The 22,287-nt window shown below is 33.6% G+C and overlaps 1 protein-coding gene across 2 annotated transcripts in view; it reads right to left on the bottom strand.

Moving 5' to 3' along the window:
* The window catches only part of DACH1 (dachshund family transcription factor 1), a 425,210-nt gene that overhangs the window by 11,444 nt on the left and 391,479 nt on the right, over window positions 1-22,287 (bottom strand). The gene's annotated exons all lie outside the window — the stretch shown is intronic.

Genomic DNA, 22,287 nt, shown 5'->3' with positions numbered 1-22,287 from the left:
ATTGCCTGGAAACTTGCAAGCACTCAATAAAAATATACAGAAGGAGCTATCAAACTAACATCACAAAATGAGGGGAAGATGGATATTGTGTGCCCCTGAATGTATACCTTGAGAAAAACACAATCTCATGTGGGGGGTACGCGGGCTTAGAATACATGGCCCGAGCCAAATCATGAGGAAACATCAGATGCAAGCATGCAAAATGATGAATGCTCTATTAAGACTGTGTTCCTCCAAATGTCAACTTTATACATTTCTTAAAGTCCAAGGAAGAGCTCAAGATCAAGGAGACTAAAGAGAAATGACAACTAAATATAATATGTGATACTAATTTGGACTCAGTAATGCTATAAAAATGCTATAAGGGACATGACTGGGTCAAATTACAAAATTAGAATTTCGGTGTCAGATTAAATAAGAGTAGGGTGACAAGAAAGGACTTACTGAGCTGATAAATATTCTGTGGTTATGTATAAGAGAATATCCTTGTTTTTAGTAACAGCCCCTGAAATAGGTATGGGTACATATTAGCACGTAAAGGGTACAGATTTATACAATTTCTGCTCAAATGCTTCAGAAAATACTATACAGATAGAAATAATTATAAAGGGGTGCCTGGGTGGCTCAGTGGGTTAAAGCCTCTTCCTTCAGCTTGGGTCATGATCCCAGGATCCTGGGATCGGGTCCCACATCGGGCTATCTGCTCAGCAGGGAGCCTGCTTTCTCCTTCTCTCCGCCTGCCTGTCTGCCCACTTGGGATCTCTGTTTGCCAAATAAATAAATAAACTCTTAAAAAAAAAAAAAAGAAAGAATTATAAAGCACATGGGAACAAAATATTAATAATAGGTGAATCCTATTATCTCATTACAATTGAGAGTTTTAATCGTTTTTTTGAATTTTTCTGTGAGTATGGTTTTCTTTCAAATACAAGTTAAAAAATAAAATAGTTTGCCTAGATGGTATAAAGTTTTATTATTTCCCAATGTCGGGTGTTTATTAATAACTCCTTGAGGATATACACTCTCCACTATCCACATACAGTGTTTCACTGATTATGTGGACAGTAATCTCATAGTAAATGTTTTCTGGTTAACAACAAGGCTTTTGAGAAGTCCTATTCAAGTATTAGATAGTAAGATTATGCTTAGTGATTTTCTTAATAGAGTTCTCCTGAAAGACCAGGTTCTGTTTCATGAAACTTACTGGATTGAAGGTGTGGACATAAGCTGGATTCTGGTCTATTGGTCCATTTTGTTTTAATGGTAAATTTACAATTGTAAAGTTTATGAAGTCTGCTTAACGGATTACCTGTTAGTTAGTTAGGACTATGTACGCTAATGTGCATTTGTTGATAAACAGAAAGTACTGTTCTGATTATCTGTGTTTGAAACACAGGTTATCTTCTAAAAGTTTATCATAAACAAACAAAAAGCAGAACACAGACCTCTTTAAAGTTTTGTTTCGTTTCTGTAAACAAAGAAAAATTCTATCGCCGGTAGGTCTACTTAGGTAAAACATTTGTGTGTGTATGTGTGTGTGTTCTAATTAAGCATTCATTAGTAAAAAGTGGGAAACCATCACGGTGCTTAATGTACCAGTAAGTGAGAATGGGGTGCTTTGCACTTAGGTTACCTTGTCCTGATTGGAAGGTGAGACCTCCCAACTTCAGCAAAGTAAAGCACAGTAAAAGCTCTCATTACTTTTTCCATTCTTCTATTCATTTTCTGGAATGAAGAAGACTAAGACACAGGTATGTAAGGAAATAATCATTTGAGGGCATATCTGAACCTGAATGATGAATGGATAAATTATGTACTATGTTTGGTGAGTGCTGTGAAGTGTGTAAACCAGGCGATTCACAGAACTGTACCCCTGGGGATAAAAATATATGTTTATTAAAAAAAATTATGTACTATGATTAATTAACATAGAACATAGAACAAGGTGATGCCTTATTTGATAAAACAAAATATTGCAGGAAACAGAAATGGATCTTTCAAAACAAGCATTTGTATCCTTCAGAATTGCAAGAAACAGTCAAAATCCTCAGTGAATAAATTGTTTTCAGAATAAACTTATGTATTATTTCTAGGGGAAAAAAACAGAGGTGACAATTAGAAGAGCATTTCTTGCAGAGTCTAGTTATTTTAAGTTTGGAGGGGGAAAATAATCTTTCTTTTAAAACTCAAGCATTTTTCATTTTTTTCCATTTTTCTCTACCATGACTAAATGAGCAATTTTAATAAAGTCATATTTGTTTAGGGAAGTGCCTGTAAGTAAATAAAGTTCTAAATCTCTAGAGCTTTATTTAACACATTTATACAATACTGAACCAAAACACTGGTCTAGGGCTAAACCTGACAAATGACAGACTTCCATGAAAAGGCCTCAAATTTTTAAAATAAATATGGTAACTGTTGTAACTAAAGAAATGACACTTTTGTGGAGAATAGCTTTTCTTTATATCTTATCTAATGGAATCATCAACTGTTGTTGATGGGTAGATGTTACATAGGTAAGAACAGTAACATGTTATACAAGAATTACTGAATAAGGCAGCTCTCTGTGCGCTTAACTTTAAAATTAACCCACAAGGGATGAGCCCAGAGAAGTGTAACGTTATGTTAAAGAGACAGACTAGCAAACAGGCAAGGAAATGTGTTGACAGAATGTTCACATCTAAAGAAAGAATATGAGACTCAATAGAGGGTTTGTCCAGAAAGGTAGCCTAGAGAAAGTGGTTATGCTGGCATGTTTTGCAAATGAAAGCACCAATAAGGGATGAGGTTCCCTTCAAAGACTGATGTATACATCTGGTCTACCTTTAGATATATTATTGACTCCAGAAAATATTTGGTTATATAATACTCTTTGTCCTAATCCCATTCTTGCCAGATAATTTGACGATTTTATTTTCTGCATAGCCACTTTGGTAGTAATCCTCTAAGATGGCCAGTAATGTTCCCTACCTCCCAATATTCATATCCTCATGTGGTCCCCATCTCCTTTAAGTGTGACTGTATCTAGGCCCTTGCTTCTAATGAAGAGAATGTGGCAAAAGTGGAGGAAAATCATTCCCAAACTTAGGTTATAAACAACTGACGTTTATCTTGCTGTCAGACAGTCTCCTTGGATCTTTTCACTTCCTTGATCTGCTGAAGCAGACTGCCATGTACTGAATTGCCCAATGGAAAGTTCTGTGGCAAAGAATGGATGGTGGAATCTGGCCGGTAGCCAACAAGGAAACTGAGGCTCTCAGTCCAACACCCTTGAGGATGGGAGGCATGCCAATAGCCGCATGAATAAGCTTGGACATGAATCTTGCCTCAGCTGAGTCTAGAGTTGACTGCAGTCCCTTCCAACAACTTACTGTAGCCTCGGAGAGATCTCAGAGCAGATGACCCAACTAAGCTATTCCCAGAGTCTTCACCTATAGATACTGTGAGATAATAGATGTTGTACACCATGAAGTTTGGAAGTAATTTGTTGTGCCACGGCAAATAATTAATACTCCTTCCTTTGTAAGAAAGATGTGCTGGTCAATGTCACAACAAAATATTTCAGTTCTTTTGACTTACAGTGTTTTAGTATACTACCTCTGTTTGCTTTCTTCTGAAACCCAGAAAAAGATTGATGACCCGACTCTGGGTCATGTGAATTCACCAAGCGCCACTTTGTGAGTTCTCTTGGAAGCTTGCCTACACTTCAGAGAAATAGAAAAACCAACCTGTGTGTTTGCCAGTACAATATCTGTCTTACTACATCAAAATAATTTTTTAATATTTTTTTCCTATTTATTTATTTATTTTAGAGAGAGACTGTGTGCCAGGGGTGGGAGAGGGGCAAAGGGAGAGGAAGACACACACGTAGATTCCCTGCTGAGTGAGGCTGGGGGCTACATGGGTGGATCTCAGGACCCTAAGATCATGACCTGAGCTGAAACCAAGAGTCAGCTGCTTAAGTGAGTGAACCATCCAGGTGCTCCTACATCAAAATAATTAAAAAAAAGAAAAAAAACCCTCTCTGATTTGCTACTAATGGAATAAACTATTCTAAATAACAGAATATTTTCACAACTTTGTTTTGTCTTTTAAATATAGATATTAAATATAAAATATATATTAAATATGTTTATCTTCTGTTAAGTGGAAGTAACTTGACCTATATTACCTTAGGGCAATTTGATTCTACCGGGAAGAAAAAAAAAATGGATTTTCCATAAAGATTGATGATCTTGTTTCATGATATATGATATAGCAGAAATAAAAATCATCATTGTTAATAGTCTAATTCTTATACTAAATTTCCCTCAGAATAATAGCTGATTACATCAGATACTTGATGCATTGTGATAGAAGTAACCATCCCAGGGAATCGTATAGCTCCATACTGCTGAAGTTATAACCATTTAAGAAATTACTGAAGAAGAAAGAAGGACCCCTTCCCCCCCCAAAAAAAATCTCTATTAAAAGCACTTAGAAAGATACTAAATTGAAGAAGAAGGCAGACAATCTTTTTAATGTCCCTTCAAACTTTTGATTCAGTAGTGGTGACTGGTTAAGTTCAATTTTGATTAAATCTCGTATCTTGCAATATTTGAAACTGTTGTATATCATACTGCATGTTTTCCAAAGAAACAGACATAATTCATTGCAAATTGATCAGGAAAATATCAACAAAACCAGCCACAAACAATGACAAATGTACGCCACTAAATGCTTTCTAAAGTGGAGAACAACGAAAAAACAAACAAAAAAGACAAAATGTGCTATTGCAAAAATATCCAATGCTAATAGACAACTTTGCATTTTACAAATTGTCTCTGTCTCTAGACATAAAGAATTTCAGGACACAACTAAGTGTTCTGGACTTACAGTTTATGTTTAAGTTCTAATTTGTTCTCAGCATATATCAAATTCCATGAGATTGTCAAATTTCTTTAATTCAATTTCAAAAAATAAACACAAAAACTCCACAAATAAACATTTAAAGTATATTATAATAAATGTGCATATATTTAGGAAGAAAAGATAAATGCTGATATATGTATATTTCATGCCTACTGTGAAATTCTGCCCTGGGTCATGGTAACATAGGCCACCATTTCCATTAAAATTAATAGCTTGTGGCTGTGGTTACTTTCAGTATTTCCTTATTTTCCCATCGCTACCAATTGTGACATGAATAAAATTAACTTATGTCACCATGTAGATCATTATATCCTGAATTAAGATTAGATTTCGAGAAACATTATGAATTTAAGGAACTCATTGAGGCTTATGTCAAAACCACTTTATAATAAAATCTCTGTTCCCCCACCAGAGAAACTGTTTACTACTCTTTTAGAGCTAACTCACAGTTGCACTTAGACAGTACTAAATTGCTCAACCATGAATGCCTAATTTTGTAATAATATCCTTGATTCATTTCAATTGGACAGACTTCAGTTCTATCTCTTTCTAAGGAAGCTTACTGGTATAGCTATAAGAATACTAACTTTTGGGTCTTGATTAATAAATACTGCCCGTTTTCCCATCATGATAGCATTATGGTGTCGCTATGAAGAGCTCAATTTATCAGCCCTCTTTAACAGGGCTGGTTCTTTGCTAGTTCAGGGCTCAGATGAGAATTCTCTCAATGCTTCAAACTCTAGCCAGACATTTGATTACTTTATTACCAAGTATCTTATGTATTGAAAAGTCTGATGCTCCAAAAGCTTAAAATATGGTGTAGGACTAGTATAACTTTGGTATAAAACATACTTTGTTGTGATAATTCAAAACATTACTACATGAGCATTTTTTATTTACTTACCAAGTCTAAAGTGTAATTTTTTACTTTCCCTTCATCAAAACAAGAATGTATTATACTGTTCAAATGATTGCAAAGAATATGTATGCATCAGAGGGAAAGCTAACAATGCAAGTAAATGATTGTTGCTTTTTTTTGTTTATGACTCTATTCAATGTAGTTTGATTACTTGAAAGGACTGATAGCCAACATATTGCCATATGAAACAATATCATGAAAAATACATGTCTCTTAATGCAAGAGTTGAATTGACAGTTTGTCATAGGTAAAATCTGCAGAATCAACAAGATGCAAAATAAATAAGTCAAAATATGAATTATCTAATATACCACTATGTATTTTTAGCATTTTCTATTCTAATTTTATGTATATAATCTAGCACTGTAAATTTTTGGGTCCCAGCTTTATTACACTCACTTTAATGGACAGAATTCAATGCTGAGTCATCCATTCTTTCTTACTGCCATTTAAAAAAAAGGCAACTTAATGTTTTCTCTATTGTTTTTAAGAAATATTAGGTCACTCATTACAAATAGGGATGGTAGAGAAATGTATTAACTCACAGTCATCTGAACATTCTTTGCTTCTTTATGTTGCATTTATTACTCTTATTACAACTCTTTTCTTGGGGGAGAGGTGACTTGACATTCTAGCCTCTTCAGAAGAATGACAGTTTCAAGATTAAGCAAAGAGATTCTCTATTTCTGCACTGGTTTTAGTGGTATCCAAAGCTGTATCTCTTGTCTGGACCTCACATTCAAGCTACCTCATATTCAAGCTCCACGTTCACCTGGATGATTGATCACTCTTCAACTCTATCTAAATGCCCCATTGGCCTGGATCTCTTTCCCAGACTACCTACTTCAAATTACCCACTGCTGTTTTCTATGCCCTATGAGTTGATTTTCTCCTTATCCTTCACTGTTCACTCCCACTAATTCCTTGCACAATACCAGAACTTAGATTCTCACTACTTCCTTTCTAAATTTATTATATTCTTCTTTATTCTCATTCTAGATCAACACTTCCCATGCAATATTCATATTGGATTTAGGACTTAATATATTGATTTCAGATATAAAACAAGGGAGACCAGACATAAAACAAAGAGAAGCAGATAAATAGTATTCCTAAACAGTATTTAGGAATTTGTTTAAACCTTACTCAGAAGCAGCCATAATATTTATTTTTTTGAAAGAAAGAAAGAAAGAGAGAGGGAGGGACGGAGGAAGGAAGGAAGAAAGGATCTCCAGTTAGTGGTTAAAGAAGACAGTAAAGAAGAAATTAAATTTAAATAAATCACAAAAATGATTTTAAGGGATACCTATGTGGCTCAGTAGATTAAGTGTCTGCTTTCAGCTCAGGTTATGATCCTGGAACCCCTGCAAGTCCCACTTCGGGCTCCCTACTCAGCGCGGAGTGTGCTTGTCCTCTTTCTCTACTCAGGCTCTCTCACTCTCTCTCTCAAATAAATAAATAAAATCTTTTAAAAAATGATTTAAAAATGTCTAGTTTTTTAGTTCACATGTTTGTCACATTGTTAACTCATTTTATTCAGAAATCGTAAATGCTGCCAAGCATAAAAAACAAATCCAAGTCATTATTTTCAGGGTTCCCCAGGTAACTCAGTCGGTTAAGCCACTCTTGATTTCAGCTCAGGTCATAATCTCAGGATCGTGGGATCCAGCCCTGTGTTGGGCTCTGTGCTCAGCAGGGAGTCTGCTCAAGTTTCCCTCTTCCTCTGCACCCCCCAAAATAAATTTTAAGATCTTAAAAAAGTCATTATTTTCAAGTGGAGCAGGGAGCCCGATGCAGGGCTCGATCCCAGGACCTCAGGATTATGACCTTAGCGGAAGTAAGACGCTTAACACCTGAGCCACCCAGGCACCCCTCAAGTCTCAGAATTCTAAACAGTCAATGATGCATTAAATATTGCTATAACTCATATATGCTTGTTCCCTTATATTACTTTTAAAGCACTCTGCAACTGTTAAAATATAAAAGCCTACAGCTTTGGAATAATGGAAAAGTTTCACCTCTTTGTTGGCTATACAATTTAACTTTAAGAAAATATTTGGAAATGTTTTTGTATTTCCTGTGTTTTGTACAAACAACTTGCAAAAGAGCCTATTGAGTTGTGATAATTCACAGCCTTTCTGCGTGAATTGTTGGATTTAAATAAATGTCTGTGTTCCAATTTTCTCACAAAGGAATAGAATCACACATTGAAACACTATTCAAAACAAGGCAACCAAGAACTGCATTTGAGATCAAAATGGGCAATTACCCACCAACTAAATATTTAAACATTAACTTAGAAATCAATTCATATGTGACTTTCAAAAAACAAAAACATAAAAATCTAGCTATACTGAAACTTAAGTATATAAAAACTCTAAAAATATTGACCCAATTTTGGTATGTTTCTTTATGACCACTCAAGCATTAATTTTAATAACATTTTTAGTCTGTAGGTGAATGCTATCAGTATTTTTGGAATTAGTTGGGACTTTATTGTGAATGTGAAATTATGAGATGAGAGAATGAGCAAACTAAGCACTGTTGTTAGCTTTGTATCAAAATGACATTTGCTCTCCTGTTAACATGATAGCTCATATTCTTCAGGGTCCTTACCCTTCTTTAGGTTGGATGGTCTGTTGGGGTTTGAGCTGTAGAATTTTGATGACTCGACAAGGGTAACTTTTTGAAGCCAGTGAGGTTTCTCTCTAATTTAAACTCAAATTATTTTGGTGCAATTGACTCATTACTCTCAGTTGCTCTATTATTAGGTGTAACAAAGAACGGTAAGTCATTAGTTGAATTTTGCCTGCATTTAAAAATCTTACTGTAAGACTACAGTAAAATATCTACAAATAGTGGGATAATATGGTATGGAGAAAGTTTTTTTAGAACCATATTTTGATTCTGCTGCCGGTAAGCCTTAGAAAGTTAGCACAAATATGTCACAAATCTCAGTGAAGTCCCCTGGGAAAAATAAGAATTGTAAGAAATTTACTTCAAAAGACCATAAGCATAAGTGCCATGCCATGAATATTTTTCTTTTTTTAAAATTTTTTTTAAAAATTTATTTGACAGATAGAGATCACAAGCAGGCAGAGAGGCAGGCAGAGAGAGAGGAAAGCAGGCTCTCTGCTGAGCAGAGAGCCCGATGCGGGACTCAATCCCAGGACCCTGAGATCATGACCCGAGCCGAAAGCAGAGGCTTTAACCCACTGAGCCACCCAAGTACACGGAATATTTTTCTTTTTATCTATCATATTTACTTCACTGTTTTCACTCACTGAGTCTTTGAGATTTGTTAACCAGAATTGATTCTGAATTCTTAGGGAAATACAGCCTATGAGCTATAGCATATAATTCATCAACCCTCTATAGTAAAGATCTTTTGCAATTTCTTGAAATAATTCTCATTCTAATAATTTAAGAAGAATAATTAAAATTTACAAAGTAAGTTACTGGGTATTTTTAATCCTTTGCAATAATCGTATCAATGAAGTGCCTAACACAATGGGATTAATCTGAATTGCAAAAATTTGAAGAAAGATGTGAGCAAGTGAGTCTCAAAACGATGTCTGTAATCAAAGTAGTTAGGGGATATCATTGTATTCATTCTAAAAAAAGCTTAGAGAACCATTGTTCTATATAGCTGTGACTTAATTGCTGTTTTCAGTTTAGTTTGTGTTGACATAATCTGACATTATATGAGTTTTTTTACATTGAGAGAACTTTACTCTTACTATTATCAAAGACTGTTAATAAACACTGATGTTATTTAGGCTTCCACAGTATTTTTTAAAAATCTACAATTTACATAAAAGTAAATATTTTTGGAATTCTCTCAGGAAAAAAAAAATGTAGTAGTAATTGAGTTTATGGTCCCACTTGGGCTGGAACCCGGAACCATCTGTTGGACTTAGCAGAGGAATGTACTTTCTGTGCCTGTTGTCTCACATCTAATCTTTTCTCATTTGCAAAATTCTTTTCCATTCCCAACACTTTAACTAAGGATAAGCCCTCACTGTGACATTTCATATAAGACTGCTAGAGAATATATAAAAACAAGTGAAAAGACTGCGGTAGCTTAAAGCAAAATAGAACTAGGGGCGCCTGGGTGGCTCAGTGGGTTAAGCCGCTGCCTTCGGCTCAGGTCATGATCTCAGGGTCCTGGGATCGAGTCCCACATCGGGCTCTCTGCTCAGTGGGGAGCCTGCTTCCCTCTCGCTCTCTGCCTGCCTCTCTGCCTACTTGTGATCTCTCTCTGTCAGATAAATAAATAAAAAAAAAAAAAAAAAAAGCAAAAAGCAAAATAGAACTAGAGTAATCAGTAAAATCCATAAGAAAAAATGAAGACATTGAAATTATAGCTATAAGTAAATATAATTTTATCATGGAAATCAATTAATTAGCTCTTAATCTATAAAAATGGAAATTTCATCAGTTAATATAAAAAAATAGTATGGAATCAAAGTTAAACACAGCAAACCTGATTATGTATGGGAATAATTTATGGGCTAAAATCTCCCCATCCAGTGCTCTTTCTCCCAGGGAGAAATAAATAAAGAATGAGAGTCGGATCCAATAATTTGTAGCCATCATTCATGGTTTTATAGGTGTAATTAGTAAGCTTAAGTGGAGATTTACTATCTCTCGAGTATGATTATATATGAATTAGAAGAGTCTGCAGTTACTCCACACTATATGAAAATACAAACCATATTAAGAGAAATTTGCCAAATATAATAAAAAAAATTAAGATGCTCTAACACTTCCATCTTAAATGAGTCAAGAATAACCAGTTTATCTTTTATTTAATTTGCAAAGAGATAAATAATCACATAGTATATGTGGCTGTAAATAAATCTCTTCAAACCATATTATTTAAATTGACATAAATATTAAAATTCACACTCTTTCATGAATTTTTTAAATGCCCTGGAAAATCTGGTAAATATAATTTGCATTTTCCAGCTTAAAACACGCTAAAAGAAAAAGTATGTATCACATATGGGGAAAAAAATTATTGGCTTAAAATAATCTTTTAGATCCAAAGCATGTTTAATTTTTACCAAGAATGAATACTATTTTAAGTATTATTATATTTAAATTTGTGCATAATTGTAAAAATAGCAAAGTCTTTTTAGCTTTTACTGTCTACTTAGCACTGTTCTAAGTTCTTCACATGTATTAATTCATTTAATTTCCTAACAGTTCTGTGAGGTGGATATTGTGATCATTTTCTGTGTTTTACAGATGAGGGACTCCAAAAATCAAAAAGTTTAAGTTACACACTCTGTGTTATACAGATAATACACAGTGAGTGTGGTGATCTGAACCCAGGCAGTCTGAATCCAGAATCCAATTTGTCCATAATGGAGCACGACACATGCTGTGTCTATGTGTGTCATGTCCACACTCATAAAGTGAAATGCCTTTGACATTTTAACAGGGTAAAAATATCAGTATTAGGACAGGTCTTAGCAGGTGAAGTGAGTTATCGGGGTCACAACATTAATGAATGATAGTTTTGACAGTAGATTGTGGTTCTCATTCTATCACTCCTAGAACTAAGTCATTTTAATGTTCAATTTTAATCCTTTAGATATCAGTTATTTATTAAATAAATTATCACTGTTAGGGAAAAATCTGTATTGGCATTTATTTTGTAACTGATCATTTCTGTCATCTAATAGATTTAATTTTTCCTTTTATGTTAGGGAAAACTTCATGAGAAACTGCAAATCATGAGAGTGGTTGCAGGGCTAAGAAATGTCCATGGCTTAACGAAAATGCCTTTTTACTTGCATAAAGATGATCCTAGAAGAAACCAAAGTCAATTTAATTGATTTTATCTCATTACTAAACTTTACATGGAAAGAACTATATATTTGCATTTTGAATCTTAATCCTTATAAATTTATGCCACCCTCATTATCTGGCTTAATAATTAGCCACTCATAGCCACTTCATAAATCATCATGGGATGAAAAGATTGATGTCACATAGGATCAAGGCATTTGGAGTCAAAAGGACTCGGAGGTCCTGAGCTCACAGTTTGATTCCAGGCAAATCTGCTTTATGTTCGTGTGCCTTAGTTTCCTCAACTATAAAATGGGCTTGAAGTGAAGATCGACAAAAATGATGTATGTGAAAAACCTGTGCAAACTTGAAATTGCTTTAGAAAATGTTAACCGATGTTCTTCTTTGGAATGTTCTGTAGGACTGTGGCATCAAAAAGAATGAATACCATTAACGAATCATCAATTTCCCTTCCCTTATGTCTGTTTAACTTCTGGGCTCTCTCGCCACGCTCTTCCCTGGCTTTTGTGAATATGTACTATTTGGCACTTGATGAAATTTTGAATTTCATCCCTTCCAAGGCACGTTTCTTGGTCTTCACTGCAATCTCAGTTTGTGAGAGAAGAAGCCCCTGCTGCAAATCTCCAACAGTCAGATTTAGAATAAAGTTGGGACTGTATAGCTCCTGCCAGGAAATACTGTCAGTCAATCTAGGAATTGTTAATAATAGTGAGTGGATTTTTAATGGACTAATTTCTTTGAACCAGTTAAAATATTTTCAACCAGTGAACCATTTCCCAAACAATTAAACATACTGATTTTTCTCATATATACCCTCTAGTTGCCCACTATTTCAGCCATAAAAATCAGATTACCATTGAAAGAAATGATTGGGCCTTTCTAAATCTTACTTTAAAAACCAAATAGCTATATTCATTTATTCATTTACCAAATGCTCTGCCACCTTTGAGAAAGTGGAATTGGACTTTTTTTTTAAAGTGTTGCTGTTGTTAAAATGATACTGAATGTTAAATAATGTGTTTGTTTTTCAGCTGTTGTAAGTCTAAAGAGATTTTTTGAATACTTCAATTATAAAAACATTTAAAACATACAAACTTGTGCAATTTTTATTTTAATGAAGATGAGAAGTTCATTAAAGAAGATAAATATTTCATTAGATGTTAAATAAAACAAAGAGATTTTTTGGCTTCTCTCAGCACAAAATTCCTTTGAAAGATTAATTAATACATGCAAATTATGCAAATTAGACCCATGCAAATATTTTATGAAGACAATTAAGGGAACCATTAATTACTGCTTTTTTTGCTTCAGTGAGATTCATTCATTTAATTTTAATTTCACTTTAACTGTTTTGATGTATAATCTTGCAGCTAAGAACTTTATCTTTCCTGGCGGGTCACTTAAACTTATAAATTTCATCAAGTGAGTGCACAGAAATCTGTAAAGATATTCTCTAGACTATGTTTAGTATCAAGAGAAATTTCTGACACAATGCACTCCCAGAAACAGGGAAACTGGAAGGGAATGTGAGCTCATTCTTGGACAAGGTTCAACTGCTGGAAAAGCAATTAATTTGCTTTGGCTGTGCTAATATAGGGGAATTAGAAAGTGTGACACAAGACAAATAGAAATAATTAGTTCTCCAAAATGATGTTCTCATTAATATGGTTCGAACAGTCGAAATAAAAAACATTATTGTGGCATGTCTGCATTCTGTCCCTAACCATGGGAGGTGGAATAATGCACCATAAGCATTTTTACATTTATAGTCTGAATGATGATGTCTTATTTTCTTAAAGAAGAATTTATAGCAAAGGGTGTTATATAAGTTGAATGTCGACATATATAACATGCTATCAAAATTGATGGCATGCTTCCCATCACTAGGTGTTTATGTACCAATTTTTTTTATTTTGTGCGCACAAATCCTGTAATTTATTGAATAGACCTTAAAGTGGGGGTTCTTTTTCTGTAATTTAAATATTTTCAGTTAACTTTTATTAACTTCTAGAGTATAAATAATGTTTTTCAGAAAATAAAAATCTATTTCTGTTTTGTCTCAAAGAAATTACTGTGAATATTAAAGGTACTCTTAGATGGCCAGGTTACTTTCACTGTCTAAGAGTGGATACAAAAAGAGGAAGCAGGCTATATGAAAATGAACCACTGGAGTTAGTTCTAATCTATATTTCAAAATGGCAACCCTCTTCAGCTTTGTACGCATTACATACAGTTTCTATTGCAACAATCGTAAGTGAGTAAGTTAATTGGATATAATGGCCGTCAATTTTTTCTTTGGTAATAAAGGTAAGAAGATTCAAAGCAAAAACTTATTTTAAATAAATTTTTTTTAAAACCAAAGATGAGAATATACTATCTAAATAAGAAATTAATGGAATGTATTGATCACAATGTAAAACCAATTTCTTCAACTGTCTGGTATTCATAATAGTAAAAAGTATCATTAATAAAAATATATAATATTAAAATGACAGAGGCTTATTTTTCTACCCATCCTCTGACCTTTCTCTCAGTCCTATAGCCATTCACTGTTAGTACAGAACTTTGAAAAGCTATAAGTAGACACATACTGTCATTGACATTTTGTGAATTTTAACATTTTTTTAAACCCCATAGATCTTAAAATTAAATTTTCTTTCTTAAAAAGGTAATTTCATTTCATTCATCCTGAGATTCCTATATTCCCTAAATTTCTATTGCATACTTACACCGTCCACACAGATGTATGTTACGCCTTCTAAATTAGGATCATCTGTGAATTTCATTGATACACTCTGTTTAACCACTGTTCCATATCACTAATTATGATGTTAAATCAAAATGGATCTAGCATTGATCTTTCAGGCCCCCTGCTAATACCTTTCCCAATTTCCATTTATCACTGTTCTTTGATTATGGTCTTCAGACAGTATTCAAGCAAAGCCACAAACACATTTATGAAAAAGCCAATTTAATTCAGTTGTATCTATGCTAACAAAACACTGTATTTTCTGTAAATAATTGGTCTGTGTCAATATTTAATCCTAATTTTGTTGTACAATGTCCTTTATACCCTCTCTAAATCTCCAATTCTAATTAATTATTCCTGATATTCCCTATATCCCCTGAATTGTCATAGAAGCTACCACCTATTATATTGCATTTACTAAGGAAAATGATGTCAACTACATTACAAACCAAGCCCAATCATCTTGCCTTAATTTAATCTGCATAATGTTTGGGCAATGGAGTAAGAATTGAAATGACAGGACAAAAGCTTGTGTTATGTCACAGCTCAACACGAACATAATAATGAGAATCACGCTTTTTCCCCATCAGAACCGAGGGTTTAGAAGGTTAGGTCTATGGAAATAATACACTGAAAATAATTTTTTATAAGTAATAATTATAACGAATTATATCTTATTACTATTTTTAGCAACTTCATACTTAACTGCCTGCTAGGTCTCATTTCATGTATAATGAGTTTAAATTATGAAGGAACCATTTCCAACAAAAACCTATAAAAAGGCCTTCAGCATTTGGTGTTTAAACACAGCCACCAATGTTCAAAAACAAGATTTCCTTTATTACGTATTTCTTAAAAGAATAATATATGCAATTATAAGAAAACATTATTCTTAAAATTTTATAAAATATCCAATTCATGAGTGTCTCTGAGACTTTCTATTTAATAATAATAACTCTGTCTAGTTAAATGAGTAGTTAACAATGACCTATGATAACTATGGAACAATAGCTTGTTTATTGGCTACAGGCTGCAATCAATATCATCTTTTGTTCAACTTAATCAATGCTGTCTCAAATTGATTAGCTGTATTGAAATGCTGCCAAACACCAGAAACCAGTGCCAAGAGACTAGAAGTAAATTTATTATTGTTTTGTGTTATTCATAGTAACATAATTCTAATATTTATTTTTTTTAAGATCAAGAAAAAGAGTTTGAGGTGATCCTGAGGGTAATTACATTATTTGTAAGTAACTCAACAATAGTTAATATACAGTGCAAGCAGTCTGGAAACCAGTTTTGATCAACCTTCTCGTTTTTTTCTTTTGTCTTTCTTTCTTTCCATAAAACCCTCCCCCTTCCCACCTTTAAGCTAAATAAAAACATCTTCAAATATGAAAAGTTAGGTTCATATTTGTGTGTACAAATCCTGTTTGTTTCCAACATTCTTATAAATTTCTACAAACACTTTACTAGGGGACTAAATCAACATGATGTTATAAAGACCAATTTTCTGAAAAAAGAAAAGTAAATTATATATCAGAGTAATAATAGCTTCAGCGTTTATCAGTTGCTAGGCACTGTAAATATGTTAACTCATAATAATAAAATGTCATATTAACAGCTAAAACTTAACTGTACGCATACTATTGTCTGGTAGATGTTGAGTGCCTTACATGGATTAATTTATTTAATCCTTCTAACAACTCTCTGAGGTTAAGCAATTACTAAAGGGAAAAAAAAATAGTGGAACAGAGATTTGAATCTAGACCTGACTCTGATCTTTCTTAATTGCTAGTTCTGTAGCTGTGGCTAAAAGAACCCCTACTTCTACATTAAACATAAGGGTCTTTTTTTGAGTATTAAAAATAGAAATGCATGTAAGACAATTATATGAAATTAAATTTAAAAATTCCTTTCAAAAAGGTTTTAGAAGTGATAAGTTTAAGTAAGTTTCAAGTTAAGACCATTACAGGGTAAAAATCTTGGAATATCATTTGGTAACTCTGTTCAAACACATACTACAAAAGAAATGAAGAGGCTCTCTAAATGTCTTACATTAAGTCGCAATTAGATTTTTGTCTGATTTCAAATTTATCTTAAGTTCATTGCATGTTAAGTGGTAGGGATGTGGATAAATCTTTTATCTAAATATGATTAATTTCTTAGTATCTTTTATTGATCCTTTGTTTTTTTCACTAAAGAATGAGTTTTCCCCAGTCTGTCTGGAAGTGTCTATAAACATGGTATAGGCATAACGATGAATTGAAAAGTAAAAAGCTGGAAAAGAAACCTTTCTTTTCCCCAATTATATACGATTCTCTAGTTCCTGTCAGTAGACTGCTTTGAACTTCTTAAGTCATTAACAATGTGCTAACTGTTCAAACTGGGTGATAGGCACGGAAGTAGTTATTTTAGAAAAGATAAAAGTCTAGACAGAAATGCATGGAGGATAGAACAAGGACTTTGGAGTCATGAATATGGATTCAAATGTCTGTGACCCCACTAACTCAGAGTATAAATGTGGGAATATTAATTAGCCACTCTGAACTTTAGTTATCTCACCTTTAAATTAGAATACATATGTATAGAAAAGGCTCAAAAAATAAGTTTCCAAACCACCTCACTATTTTAATAAGCAAATAGTCACCATCAATTGGATAATATTCCTAAGTCTAAATGAAAGAAATTTGTGTTACTGGGAAATTCAATGCATGCTAAAACATTTGAGTCAATAAAAAATTCTGATAAATGATATAAATTCCCCTCATAAAAATGATATGCATGATGATGCTTTGGAACTGTAAGTGACTAAACAAATAATCACATATTTTAAAAGAGCAAGAGGAGTACATTTTAACAATACTAATCTCAAAATAATCAGGAAGAAAATAAGGGAATGTGAAAAGCAACTGAACTAAATTCCATTCCCAACTCTGGTTAACTCATGATATAACCTTTAACAAGTCATGTTTCCTCCCTAAGTCTCACTTTCCTTGTTTGCAAAATGAAGAGATTTAATTGATCTTTAAAGTCATTTCCTAGAGCTAAGGCAACAACATCATAAAAGCGTACTTGGCATACCATCAGTGTTCAATAAATATTGTTGAAAAATAAACAATTTTTAAATTCAGCATGTATCTTCAAATATCTAGGAAGCAGAAAGGAGACTTTTTTTTTAATTGGAAAAAAAAGATTGTTAATGTGAAGGCAAGTCTTTTATGTCCTTTTATTGGAAGAATATTTGATTTTCTATGATCTAAGATCAGTCAAAAAAAGAATAAAAAGCCAAACAGTTTTGATTATGGCCATTGGATATAAATAAAAGAGATGTACTTTCAAGTGAAGTCAAGATTTTGCAAGCATAACTTGCAGATATTCTAAGATGTCAGAGGAACTATGGTCCACATTTCCATTGATTCTACCAATTCTTTTTTGGTTTAAAAAGACAGGTTTTCTTAAAGAGAAGCCAAAGTTACTATTTTGAAAGTGAACTTTCCAACTCTTAAAATTGATAAAAGACATAGATAAAACAGCACTAACCCATGATTGTTATAACATAGTTATAGCTATAACATAGTTATAGTTCGTCAATATATTGATAACCTAAATAATTTATGAAGAATATTTAGTTCATGTAAAATTATAAGCAATTAAAAAAGAAGCTTAAGGTTAATGTACATTAAACAACACATGAAAGTATTATTTAAGAAATGTGACCATATCATGTTAAATTAAATACATATTTAAAATGGAAAAAAGTGGGTGTAAGTGCATATTTACAGAATCCAAATCTTATGTCAAATGTACAAACAAAAAAGTAACTATGCACACATACAAGAAGCCTAAACACATACTGTTAATGCAGCAATCAGATAAATGAAAATTAATTCTACCCAAATTTGTAGTTCTGACTTTCTGAGGTAAAATTATATTATCCTTCCCTTCCTTACATCTGTCTCTCCAACCAAAGTCTGAGAAATATCAGAACAATGAGGACCCTTGGCATTCACAATATCAATCAGGTCCTAAGTCATCAAAGGCAGATAACCTTCTTTCACGGTGTAGCAAACATTCAGCACTGTCAATGGGGCACAAACACCTGACACATTCATACATATGTGTCAAACATACATGTCACATTAGTGACCAAAATAGACATGGTTCACACCCTCTCGGCTACCTTCCAGAGAGAGGAAGAAGACATTGAACAAGGAACTACAAATGCCCAGCAGGAGACTGTGGAGAAGTGAGAGGTATGGTAACAACCTCCAGAGGCTCAGTTAGACCCAGGGGGCAGGGAGGTCCTGCAGGGGTGGGGGTGCAGTCTTAAGGAAGCATTCCTGGAAGCAGTAACTTCTAAAAATGAGATTTCAACGTTGGGTAAGTAAAGACAAGGAGGAAGGAATTATGTCCCTGATAGGTGGAGGAAGATGTGGGGCTTTCAGGAAATCAAAAAAAAAGAAGAGAGGGTTCCAGGACAAGGGGAAGAGCTGTAACTGGGTGTGGAGGATGAGAGAGGGAAATGTGTGCTCTGCTCTCCCTTAGTATAGATTGAGGATGCCCGACTGGGCAGATAACAGTTCCATAGGGAAGGAACACTGGATGAAGAGAGGTTTGCTGGGAGTGAACGATCCTTTTGGTTTTGTGCACTGAACCTTGCAGTGTCAGAGAGACAGCCAAATAAAAGTTGGGTATAACCTGGACCTCTTAAGAAATGTCTGAATGGTCTGGAGAGAGATGTGTTTTTTTAAATTGTCAAAGCATAAAAGTTAAACAAACCATCTAAGTGGGTGCAATTGCCAGGGAGAGAGATTAAGAAGAAATTAGAACATAGTTCCAGAAAGCCATCGTATTATAGATTTGGCTACAGATAGTGTGGGGATGGGCATTCATATGTGTGGGGGCAGAAAGGGTTTTGGAGGCTATTTATTAACTAGTCCAAAACAGTGTCCAACGAGTATTTATATGCACTCAGTCTTCTCTGCATATTCAAAAGATCTTACAAAAAACTTTAAAGTAAGATAAAATTTTCCAACACAAATCATGCCATATAAATCTGCAAGATTCAAGGCATGAGAGTTAATCACCATATAATTCAGCTCCTGAAACAAGTTGTTTTTTTTTTAATTTTTTGATGTTTATTCTCTATCCATAATATCGCCACCAAACTCATGAATTTTTGAGTTAGCTACTAGAAATATCAACAATGAAGAATTTATCCCTATGTAGGATGAGCTGATTTACTTTACTTATCATAAGTAAGTAATTATTTAGGGCCTCTTTGCTCAGGAATATTTTCTAAACTGCTGTCTGGTTCCCTCCTCCCCTACTCTATAGTTTTACAGAAACGGTGGTATTAAATGCCAATGAGGCAATGTTTAGTCTAACTAACCTGAGGTGCTTATTTGGGGGTAATTACCTGGCACTTGAGCAGTATTTAAGTGCCCAACTGCTAGGTGACTAACTCTTGGGCCAAGCATGGCATTTATTTATTGCCAGAATGTTAAAAATAAATAAATACATGACGAGCATAGAGAAATATGGGTCCTTTGTTTTTTCCTAAGTAAGTTCAGTTATTTTTGGAACACAGAATAATTTCACTTATGGTTGGACTGGGAGTGAGAAAGAATACAGAGTATCATAACACCTAGGATTGGGGACACCAAAACGGAGAAAGCAAAGGGAGGAACAGGCCACGTTTGTGGTGTTCTTAACACCGTGACGCGGCAGGTGCTCGTGGCTCCCAAAGGCATGACATAGACCATTTCACAAATTAACAATGAGTTCGGGTTCTTTCTTCTTTGCCTTTCTCATTGTTGTGCTTCAACTAGGAACTTAACTAACTAGTTTTTTATCTTTGATCTCTTCTGTTCACAGCTAATTTTGTTCTGTTGGCTTCGAAATGTATTCAGTTAGACTTAGGTTTGAAAAAAAAAAAAAAGGCTCAGGGGGCTAAAAACTTACTTAGTGATGTTAGAGTAGCAAAAGAAGATCTCTTGGGTTTGCCTGATATTTTAAAAGTCTTGGGTGGTTCAACTTTTGGTAAAAGACTTTTTTAGCCACTAAAATATAAAAATAGAGATTCATCCATATTTTTTATTACATTTGAGAAAAAATCATATTATCTAATTAAAACCATGAACATGAATTAGGGGTTTTACTGAAAACTAATTATGCATTTTGAAGTATACAAGAAGTAGAGTATTGCTAATTGTTCACATTAGAATTAAGGAACATATTTTTAATTGACTGGCTGAACAAATGAATTCAATGATTAAGATTTTATATTACAGCTAAAGCAAAGCATTAAATAACTCCATAATCATTTATATTTGGCTTTAAATCACTATGTATAACTATTCTTCAAATGTTTTATTGCCTTAATTATAAAGTTGTTTGGGTGTGTTTTCTTTGTTACCCAACTGAGAACACTTTGGATAACAAAAGGAAGGCAATTTATGATTTAAAATTTTACTTGGAATAAGCAAATCACAATAGAAAAGAGGAGTTGTCAAAACTTCAACTTTATATAGCAAGAGTTTATGCATATTAATGTGTATATTTGAATATATGTGAATTTTACAAATTCAAATTAAAATAACCCTAGCCTTATTGATGACCAAAATTTTACTGATAGCAAATTACTGGAATAAACATTATGTCAATTATGCAAGGTGTTTAATCATTGACTAATCACTTCTTAACATTGAAAACAAATCTTCCATTAATATGCAGGAATGTATTGTCTATAATTTTTCTTGGATTGATTTGACAACCCTGAGGATTCTGTGGATAACAGATAATATATATATCACATCTACCTGGAGACTCATGGGCTTTTTTAGATCTTCTTTGGCCACTAGCTAAGTTAATGCATGAGTGGTTCCTGAACACACAAATCAGGGCTGATATTTATATTGACCTGATTGAGGTTATCATCCCTGATAAAGAGGACTGGCTTTGCTATTACTCATTTGTTAACATGTGTATGCGACTTTTAAAAGAGACGCAACAGAAATCTGATGATTTTAATAAGATTATACATGAACACACCCATATAATTTTGCTAATATCCATAATGTTCTGAAAAAAAAAGTCTTTTCTACATCTACAATTGCATTAATCTTGTATATACAAGGAGATATCTCATAATAACATATGGTTTGAGCCTCAGGATTTAAAAAATAATTATCATGGTTTCAGGTAAAATAAATATAGGCAAAAATGTTCTTCAGGAATGTTCCTGCAAGTTTCTGATTTTTACTTATTGGATATTTGATACTGTACAAAAGTATATTTCCTTTACAGTAAACCAAAGTTGACACTTTCGGAGCTGATTAAGTAGCACAATTAATGTCAAACAAAATCCCCAAAATGATTGAGCTTAAAATGCAAAATAAAAGCAATTGGGAGGATTATAGCAGTTAATCATTTTAGGCTTCCCTTTGAAGAACCATCTTCATTTAAAATAGAAAACAGGGCGCCTGGGTGGCTCAGTGGGTTAAGCCGCTGCCTTCTGCTCAGGTCATGATCTCAGGGTCCTTGGATCGAGGCCCGCATCGGGCTCTCTGCTCAGCAGGGAGCCTGCTTCCTCCTCTCTCTCTGCCTGCCTCTCTGCCTACTTGTGATCTCTCTCTCTGTCAAATAAATAAATAAAAAATCTTTAAAAAAAAAAATAAAATAAAATAGAAAACAAATGCTCTTTTTACTGTTTAGTATTCATGTTGTTAGACTGAGTTTATTGCCTAGAATAGATGTTAGACTATAAATGTTACCTTCAGATTTTGTTCTTTCCTAATAGTATGGTCTCGGCAATATACATATTTAGTTCTTCTGAGTGTTTAATACAACTCCCTTTAGTATTCTATATATGATTTTGCTCAGC

The sequence above is a fragment of the Mustela erminea genome, chromosome 15, assembly GCF_009829155.1.
Source record: "Mustela erminea isolate mMusErm1 chromosome 15, mMusErm1.Pri, whole genome shotgun sequence".
Lineage (NCBI taxonomy): Eukaryota > Metazoa > Chordata > Mammalia > Carnivora > Mustelidae > Mustela > Mustela erminea.
This window is presented reverse-complemented; position numbering and strand designations above follow the sequence as displayed.